Raw genomic sequence first — 10,454 nt, 5'->3', positions numbered from 1 at the left:
AGATCTACTAGAGAATGGACTTGAGGATATGGGGAGGGGGAAGGGTAAGCTGTGACAAAGTGAGAGAGTGGCACGGACATATATACACTACCAAATGTAAAATAGATAGCTAATGGGAAGCAGCCGCATAGCACAGGGAGATAAGCTTGCTGCTTTGTGACCACCTAGAGGGGTGGGATAGGGAGGGTGGGAAGGAGGCAGACGCAAGAGGGAAGAGATATGGGAACATATGTATACGTATAACTGATTCACTTTGTTATAAAGTAGAAACTAACACACCTTTGTAAAGCAATTATACTCCAATAAAGACGTTTAAAAAAAAAGTGGGGAAAAAAAAAAAAATAACCTGAGCCTCTAATAAGATGTGTTTTCCATCCATTTTATTTCCTTAAACCAAACAGCAATTGACTTTTGTTGAGAACTTAATGATATAAGGGCTGTGAGAGATATAATAATGTGGAATACTAGAATGTCAAACGGTGACACGCTGAAATCATCTCATCCTACCTCCTAATTTTACACCTTGGGAAACAGAGGTTTAGAGAGATAAGGTTACTTACCTAAGGATGTACATGAAGTGAGTGAAGGACAAAAGCATAGAATTTTGCTTTACTAGGTTGTGGAAGGCCACAAGTTGTTTTGTTCATTGCCATAGCATACGGCACACCAAGCACAACGCCTTTCAAACCGCCTTCCTGCCACTTCTCAAAAACACCAAGCTCATTCCTATCCACAAAGAGAACTAACTAGATGGAAAAGGCTCAGCAATTAAAAATTTATAGAATAACATAAACAAGTGATTGATTGTTTAGGGGTACACACAGCTGGGAAAACTTGTACAAATTATTAATTGTAAGATACTTCCCATGTTCCTCAGAGAATCCTTCCGAAACTACCCACACCCTAAGACAGAGGTGGTCTGTGTTCTCATAGCAATATGTTCTTAATTCTATTATAGCAGTGTCTATTGCATTACCTGATATTACAGATAGCTATTCATGTGTTTAAATCCACTAGACTATGCCTAATACAGACCTTGATACCTAGTACGTGATCCATAGATAGTTGTTACATGAGTGATTCAATCAACCAACAAATAGCCAACAGCTGATTTCTCTACTACTTTAGCATCTCAACCTATATTCCCAGACCTGAAATTAGGGACACTAAAAATTATAGCTCTACTAAGTATGTTGTGTCTGGGTGAAGAATGCACACAGACGTACACATACATATCTGTATTTTTTCTATTTCTATTGTTAGAGTATGAGGAAAACAGAGACTATAGGGACTGTTAGTTTGATGAAGTATAACAACCCTTCTAAGTCTGTTTTCTGTTTCCTTTCTTTACACTCATTCATTCATTTATCCATTCATTCATTTACTCATTCTTCCAATTAAAGAATTATGTAAGATTGCCTAGCAAGAACAATTGTGTCCCTAGCAGAGATTTGCCAATGTCCAGAGACATCTCACACCGGTCAGAATGGCCATCATCAAAAAATCTAGAAACCATAAATGCTGGAGAGGGTGTGGAGAAAAGGGAACACTCTTGCACTGTTGGCGGGAATGTAAATTGATACAGCCACTATGGAGAACAGTATGGAGGTTCCTTAAAAAACTACAAATAGAACTACCATATGACCCCGCAATCCCACTACTGGGCATATACCCTGAGAAAACCATAATTCAAAAAGAGTCATGTACCAAAATGTTCATTGCAGCTCTATTTACAATAGCCAGGACATGGAAGCATCCTAAGTGTCCATCAACAGATGAATGGATATAGAAGATGTGGCACATATATACAATGGAATATTACTCAGCCATAAAAAGAAATGAAACTGAGTTATTTGTAACGAGGTGGATAGACCTGGAGTCTGTCACACAGAGTGAAGTAAGTCAGAAGGAGAAAAACAAATACCGTATGCTAACACATATATATGGAATCTAAGGAAAAAAAATGTCACGAAGAGCCTAGGGGTAGGATGGGAATAAAACACAGACCTACTAGCGCATGGACTTGAGGATATGGGGAGGGGGAAGGGTAAGCTGTGACGAAGAGAGACAGTGGCATGGACATATACACACTACCAAATGTAAAACAGATAGCTAGTGAGAAGCAGTCGCATAGCACAGGGAGATCAGCTCGGTGCTTTGTGACCACCTAGAGGGGTGCGATAGGGAGGGTGGGAGGGAGGGAGATGCAAGAGGGGGGAGATATGGGAACATATGTATAGGTATAACTGATTCACTTTGCTGTAAAGCAGAAACTAACACACCATTGTAAAACAGTTATACTCCAATAAAGATGTTAAAAAAGAAAAAAAAAAAAACTTGGGCAAATTGCTACTGGCATCTAGTGGGTGGAGGCCAGAGATGTTGCTAAGCAACCTACAAGACAGCCCCACAGCAAAGATGTATATAGCCCAAAATGTCACTAGTGCCAGGGTGAGAAACCTGCTATATATCTATTGAAACTAAAATGGTGCCCATTAGCCTGTGTAATCCAGAAGACTGTTACTAATTTAAGAGAAAGCATTGGTCTCATCCAAGGGTAAGACATATGCACTTATGCAGCTTTCCTTCTCTAAACTTTGCAATAAATAAACCAATCAGCACTGTTTATCTGTAGAGTCACAATAGCCATTCAAATCTAACATTTGAAATTTGAATCATTTAAATCATTCAACGATTACTTACTGCATGTCTCATAGTTGCCCAGCACAGTGCTATATGCCAAAAGAGAAGGTAAAGGAGAAACAATTCACATTGAATTACTGCTTCCCATTTCTCAAAGCATCTTTACTGTGTGACATCACAACTTCCCTTTAAGGTAAGGAGGATGAGAATTTTGGGCCCAATCTGGTAAGTAAAGAAACTAAGGCACAGAGACACACGTAGAGTCTCTATCTTCCAAAATTAAAGAGTTCTCTCACTAATATAAAAGTGAAGTCATGGCCTGTATAAAATTGACAACAAGATACATGATGAAACCCATTAAAATGGCATGGGTATTTTTTTGTAATTGCCCATCTGGAATCAAGAAGGAGGTAGAAGACAGCAGGACCAGCTCCTTGTTTTCGCCCATTCAGGCTGCTATAACAAAATATCATAGACTGAGTAGCTTATTAACAACGGAAAATTTTCCCCATAGTTCTGGAAGGGAGAACATCCAAGATCAATGTGCCAGAAGATTCTGGCAGATCTCATGTCTGGTGAGGGCCCCTGCTGCCTTGTTCACAGATAGCCTTCTTTTTGCTATGTCCTCACATGGCAGAAGAGATTGGGAGCTCTCTGAGGTCTCTTTCATAAGGGTACGAATCCATTCACAGAGGCCCCACCCTCATGACCTAATCGACCCCCTGATACCATCACGTTGGGAGTTAGGACTTCAACGTATGAATTTGGGGGAGACCCAAGCATTCAGTCCATCACACTCCTCCTCAAGCACTTCTTTAGTGAGACCACCCATCAAAGTCAGAACCAAGAAGCTCAGCTAAACTGATAGCCCCTAAAAAGTTCTCCCTGTCTGCGCAGGTTCAATGGTGCCATTAAGATAAGTACACTGACTGCAGAAGTGAACTAGTTTCTTTGCAAGCGATCTTACAAAATTGTATCATTTAAAATAAATACAAAATACATTATTAATAATGCATAAGAATAATGCATCTTTTAGTAAACAGCATCCCTATTTCTCATTCTGAGCCTTTAGGAGAAAAAAATCACACACTATTTTTCTGAGTTTACTGAAGAAACTAAGGCTGGTAAAGGTTAGATGATTTGCCCAAGGCCACAGAGTTACAAAGTTTCACGACTGCATGACTAAGTCTTTTGCCACTTTTGTCTTAGAACCCTCTCCTCTTTTTAAATCATCATCACTATTTCTCCACCCTCCACCTTAATTTTCTCCGGAGGGGAACAAAAAAGCACAAAACTCAGAAAAGTATGATACCTCTAGGGATTTTTCATGACTCACTAAAATAAACTGGACACATCCTCTGGGAAACTGAGTCAGAGTAAAGAATGTGGGAAGATCTTCCCCTTCCTCTGAACCGACTGGGCGGTTCTCTCATTGACATTCTCAGATTCCCACAAGGAGAATAAAGCTCCTTGTGTCTCAACTATGGAACTCTGAGCTGGGAGGCATCTTTATCTTTTCCAAGAAAATGTAATCACCAAAACCAAAAAGTGGTCTTTACCGACAGGCACAACTGAGTCAAGACAATGTCCCCTGCAAAGAAGGCCCACAGATTCCAGGTCTGGCTGTGGTCAAGTAGACCAGACACACTGCATTCTGGTCATTACTAGGGTAGACAGCCTTTAATTTCACTTCAAACCATTTTTATCAGCCTCAACTAAAATTTGATATATGAGACACATATAATTTCACAATAAATTTGTGTTTTATACTGAGTTGTTCCTAATAACATATATTCCCTAGTGCGGTTTTGAGAACACAGAATACTAATAAGTAGAACCATGCCCATTGGTCCCAGGACCATCTCTGATACAGGAGCACCATTAAACTCTCAGAGTCTGGAAGACAGTAATAATAATCAGTAACACTATTATGCTTCTCGATTAAGGTGAATTCAGTAATTTATATAATATCAATAATACCAGGAAAAATTGAGAGGGTTTTATGAAACTATAGTAGTACTAGAGAAAAGAATCAGACACAACTTCACTCTTATGAAATAACTGACTATTCAGAGCTATTAAATTTATCAATTTAAGTACTTCATCTGTACAGGTTCTGTGATACATACAAGAGATAGAAAGAAGAATTTGAGAAGCAATCCCTATCCTCAAAGAGAGACAGATATGTCCCTAAATAACTACAGACCTTGGTAACGCCATAGTGGTTGCCTGCACTATGTGCTATGTTAGAACAAATGTGGGAGTGACCAATTCTGCATGGGGGGCAAAAATTGTGAAAACAAATCCAGCAAATGTTTGAGGCTGCTTGGATGGTGAGTAAAATCAATCAGCCTCAGTCCCGTAAGATGGTCTTCCAAACCCCGACTCAATGACCAGTGGTTGATTCAGTGACCACACAGACACACAGACATATTTAACTGCCAGCCCATTCTGGCTCAAGTTTGGTTTCACTGGGTACGTTTCCTTCAGGGCTATTGCATTCGGTTCTCTTCTTCCATTTCATAAACTGAGGTCAGGAAGCAAGTCCAGAATGTGACTAAGTCAACTCTTAAGACTTACAAATTTTTTCACAAGGAGGAAAGATCATTGTTTGTATATAGGGACAGATTTCAGGGTTCAGGGAGACAAGAGTCTCAATGGAGACAATGACAGAAACTTTACTACTCAGACTGCTTCTTCCAGTGCAGCTGAGCAAGGGATTTCTGACATTTAGTCTTTTAACTCTAGATGGGCATCATTTCATCCAACTCATCAAAAATAATATAATATGACATGGCCTTATATAGTGAACCTTTGGTCTCTGGTCTCTCGGGACCAGTCAGTTAAGTTTTCCCAATATTCCATGATCCATCAATAAATTAGTACCAGGTCTTACATTAGGCACTGGGGAATCAATAATAAATGAGCCATGATCCTTGTCTTCAAACGCTGTACAGTTTAGGGAAGAGAAAAGTACCAAACTAAGCAATTAAAAGTCTGATTCCAGAGGACTGATGTGAGCTGAGGAGGGTGACAAATTGCAGGTGCTGGGGAGGTGGGCGGTGGAGGGAAAACTTCCTAGAAGAAGCATCTAAGCTAAGTCCTGAAATGAAACGCAGGGGATATGCAGGCGAAGAAGGGTGAAGGAAGGGAGCATTCCAGGAAAGGAAGTAGTAAAAACAAAGGCCTACGGAGGACCAAAAAAAGGGCTGCAGTCAGGACCTTAAGCGAGTTCAGAATAGATGGAACATAGCAGGGAAGACGGAAGATTGACAACAGAGAGGCTAAATCTAGTTATATGCTGGCTACGTTACACAGTTCAGATTTATTTTGAAGGCAGCAAAAACTATGAAGGTTTTTAATAGGGTAAAAAAAATAATAAAATAAAGAGTACCCCAAAAGCTACTGCTTGGAAAATGGGTTAGAGGGAGTGAAGACTGAAGTTAGAAACCATCTAGAAAGCTCTTTTGGTGGTCCAGAAAGGAAATGATAAGAGTCTTGGATTTTTTTTTTAAATGGCAGTGTATCAGAGAAACATCAGTACATTAAAGAATCTCTCAGTACTTGGAAAGAAGAATTGCTAGTTGATTGAAGGTTGATGCATAAGGAAAGGGAGGAATCAAGGCTGATATTTAAGTTGGAAGCTTGGAAATTGGGTAGATAATGGTCCTATTTATTGAGGACAGTAAAAATTCATTTTTAATGATTTTTGTTTTTTCATATTTTCAGTACCCATATCAAATAAATGATAATTTGCAGCTTTCTGGAACCAGAGCTCTGGAACTAAGTTATCTTTTTGCCTGACATGAAGTCATCTAATTTAATACTGGTTCCTTAAATATGTACAAGGGAGGAAGTCAGACACAAAAGGTCACATTGTGTGATTCCATTTATGTATGAAATATTCAGAATAGGTTAAGTCCATAAAAAAACAGAAAGCAGATTGTTGGTTGCCAGGAGCTGGGGGGAGGGGAAGATGGGGAGGAACTGCTTGATGGCTTTAGAGTTTTATTTGGAAGTGATGAAAACATTTTGCAACTAGGTAGAGATGGTGGTTGCTCAACAATGTGAATGTACTAAATAGCAATGAATTGTTCACTTTACAGTGGTTAATTTTATGTTAAATGAATTTCATCTCAATAACTTTTTTATAAAATGTACAGGGGAGAGATAATCACACCAAGGACAGAGGTCCCACTTCACCTTGGTTCAGATTCTCATTTAAACTTGGGGGATATTTGATTCCTGGTCTTTCTCAACCATTTCAGGAGATCCTCTCTTCCTTTACACAAACGTGATGTTGGGCCCTGACAAAATCAATGTTACAATCAGAGAAATAGGTGAACTTTCAGAATAAAGTAAATAGCATGATCCTTTTGAACCTTCAGTGGAAACTTCAACACTTTGATGATCCTGTGGGGGGAGGGATAGCTATGGATGTGTTGACGTTCCCGTCTATCTGGAAGTTTTATCTTCTTTCTCTTACAGTCAGTGTTTCCCCTAACCTGCAGGCCATTTAGCGAGCACTTAAGCAGTTGTGGGACCACCACACGGCGTCCCCTCCCAGAGTAACCTGTCATGGTGGTTCTCCAAGGACACGCTGCATTTACAGGGTATCCATTTCAAAGATTGGCTAATTGCTCCACAGGCTGCAAAAAAGTGCACCCTCAAATCATAAAAGGGAAACACTCTGGCTTTTCCCAGGCCACAAAGCATGACCAAGTTGATTAGGACTCATAATTCACACTCCTGATACCTGAGCTTGATCCTCAGAGAAACAGCTGCCCTATAAAAGCCCAGAGAGAGCATGTATATCAGGCGGTTCAGGCTGCCCTAGCCACAGCTCTGCGCCCACACAATAAATGGCTTCTGCCATGTCTGGACCGGGGCTGCACTGGAAATGAGACAGTAAGAGTGGAAAATCATCCTTATTTGTTGAGTTCACCTACCCTTAACGGCAAATCAAACCCCAGCCGATGCAGCTCACAGAATCCAAAGAGCTAAAGATGGAGATGCTTCAGATGACGAGTGATCCCCCCGCCGGGAGCTAGTCCTGGACCTTCCCCCACAGTACATGCATCAATGTCCAGATCGCCAACGCGTGGAGTGATGAGGCAATCGGTGTTCTATGGTGACATACCCCACTAGGGCTGATTGGGTCTCACCAATTAGAGTTCTGGTGCCTCAAAAAGGAACACATGTAAGTGGAATGCAATGGAAAGCCAGCATCACGGTAAAAGTTACACAAAGAAACGTTTTATGGCCGTTCGTGTCAAGATGAGAGATGCGGTGTGCAGGAAAGTGTTTTATAGCATAGAGGAAAGCCACATTCTATGGGTGAGTGCTGTTCTGGAGAAGATAAAGCCCATCTTGGATTCTATATGTGATGACAGGTCTTTCTCTTGCTGACAAGGGACTCTAAAGTGATGCTGCGTATCATAGGGTTAGATAGACACCTAAGATTTGGGATTGCCTAGAAGTGGCTTTAAACCATGGCTCCACTACTTCATTCATTCATTGATTCGTTCATTCAATCATCCAACAGTTACTTCTAAGTGACTATTCTGTGCTTGAGTATAAAGCAGTGGACGTGATATGGTCCTCTTCTCAAGCTTATCACCCAGGGGTCATGGAACAAGAAAGCTAGCATCACAATAAAGCTGAGACATGCTCTGATGAGAGGTGACATCAGGTGGGACTACAAAAGGGAGAAAATTGACACAGAGGGACAGGCCAGAATTCCTAGAGGAAGTAACATCTAAACTAAGGCCCGAAGGCCAAGTCAGTCAGCAAACTGAAATACTGTGTGCCTGTGTGGAAAGGTAAAATGAGATTAGAAAGAGTTGATTAAAAGACCCAGAATAAAGAGAGTATTTGGGGGGATCAGAGAGAAATGAAATGGACCTGTAGAGAGAGTCCTTATAGGAAGAAGGCAAAGGAAAGAGATTTAAATTTTTTACATAGAAAAGTGACACAGGAACAGGAATTTTAGGAAAATGTTACTAATCAGGTAACGTTGAACCAACGACTTAATCCCTCTGAGCCTCAGTTTTTAACATGGATAATACTACCTAACTTGCTGTGCAAATTAAACAAGACAATTCATATAAGATGCGTATTGCGTGAAACTTAGTAACCAATTACTCAGCAGTAACCACAAGGAAATATCCATTAGCAAATCTGATGTAACTTTCAACCTTCCCTTCCTGTACAAGTTCAAACATTTTATGAAACATTCGCTGTAAATTCAGGTACAAATTAGTTAATTCAATATTTCAGCTTTGGGGGGAGCCTGAGAAGTTCATTTTTTCAATCAGTGATTCAACATACATTTAACTTACTGAGCAACTTTTCCGTGCTGGTCACCGAGCTTGCCACTGGGGATGCTGTGATGAAAACACTGACTGGATGGTGATTCAGTTAGAAGAAAAAATGGTTGCTTACATCAAATATCCAGCAGATTACTGCGGTTCAGTGTGGTTTGGGGTTTATGCCAGAGACTACCAGTTGCCCCGAAGTACCTATTCCCTCCTTTTCTTTATGAAAAGAATTCTCATTTTAGGTGCTGACAATGTTCTGTTTAATTATTTGGATGTTGCTTACAGAAATATATTTAGTCTGAGAAAATTTATCAGGGTATATGTTTATGATATATTTATCATAAAAAATATATAAATATGAAATACATATTATATATATAAAATCATCAATGAAAATTAAACTTTAAAAATCTTCATTTATCTGGGCCAATTTTTGTCCAGCTAAAAAATATGTTCTAGGACTCCTGTGCAGCTAGGGAGTGATATGACTGAGTTCTGGCCAATGAAGTATAAACACATATGTGGAGAGGTACTGCCAATAAGTCTCTGAAAGGGATATGGACATGCTCCTCCCCTCTTCAGCCCGAGACCTGGGAACACAGATGACGTACAGGCTATCTCTGATCATGAGAACAAGAGCCACATCCTAGGGATATTTGAGAGGTTAGCTAGAAGAAGCTTTGACTCTGCCGGACAACTTTTCACAACTGCTAAACTAGCCCTTCCCTCTAGATTTAGTTTACCTGAGAGAGGGGGGTGGGGGGGAAATGGTCTTGTTTAAAACATTCTTATTTTGGATTTTTTTTGTTAATTCAGCTGAAGTTCATTGTAACTCATACAAAGTTCAAGGTGGAATTCTGTTCAGTCTTTGTTTCCACACAAAGAACACACAGATGACTGTATATATTATATATATATATATATAAACAAACAAACAAACAAGGAGTTACCTAAAAAAAGAGCAGAAAGAGCAGAACCCTCTGAGTCTTAAATTAAAGGTCTGGCTTCACTTCTTACTGCCTAATCGCAACTCGACATTCTCGTCCGAAATACAGAGATTTAAACGTCTACTATGTTTTCTTCATCGTTAAAGTTCCTTCCCGGCAGCAGCTCAGTCTAAATCTAGTTAACTTGAAAAGGGAATGTCTTGGAATGTTGTCAAAGATGTCACAAAGTAAATTGATAGGCTAGTGTCCAGGCTGAGAAATAAGGCAAAAACCAGAATGAAAAATCAGAATAAGATCAAGGTAACAAGAGCATCCTACCATCTCAGCAGAGTGCCACACCTGGAAAGAAGGATTTGGGCCATTTTTTTTCCCCCCGTTGTGAGTCACTTGACACAACATACAGGGTAGTGGGGAAAAGAGTCTAATCAACTAAGTGTAGATTACAAACCCATCGGCTTCTTTGAAGCAGCGAGTGAAAGTCTGGAGGGAAAGGTACGCACCGCCTCCAGGGGCCTCTAGTCCTCTATTAGGAGGGCAGTGGACA

The 10,454-nt window shown here is 40.1% G+C and overlaps 1 long non-coding RNA gene across 1 annotated transcript in view; it reads right to left on the bottom strand.

Moving 5' to 3' along the window:
- LOC114487896 (uncharacterized) overlaps positions 1-9,040 on the bottom strand; it is a 22,437-nt gene extending 13,397 nt beyond the window's left edge. The window contains exon 1 of the long non-coding RNA XR_003683435.1: positions 8,985-9,040. This is a non-coding gene — a long non-coding RNA (uncharacterized lncRNA). The remainder of the gene's footprint in view (positions 1-8,984) is intronic.
- Between the last annotated feature and the right edge of the window lie 1,414 nt (positions 9,041-10,454).

This window comes from Physeter macrocephalus, chromosome 15 (assembly GCF_002837175.3).
Source record: "Physeter macrocephalus isolate SW-GA chromosome 15, ASM283717v5, whole genome shotgun sequence".
Taxonomy (NCBI): Eukaryota; Metazoa; Chordata; class Mammalia; order Artiodactyla; family Physeteridae; genus Physeter; species Physeter macrocephalus.
The sequence above is the reverse complement of the archived record's forward strand: the minus strand, read 5'-3'. Positions and strand labels throughout refer to the sequence as shown.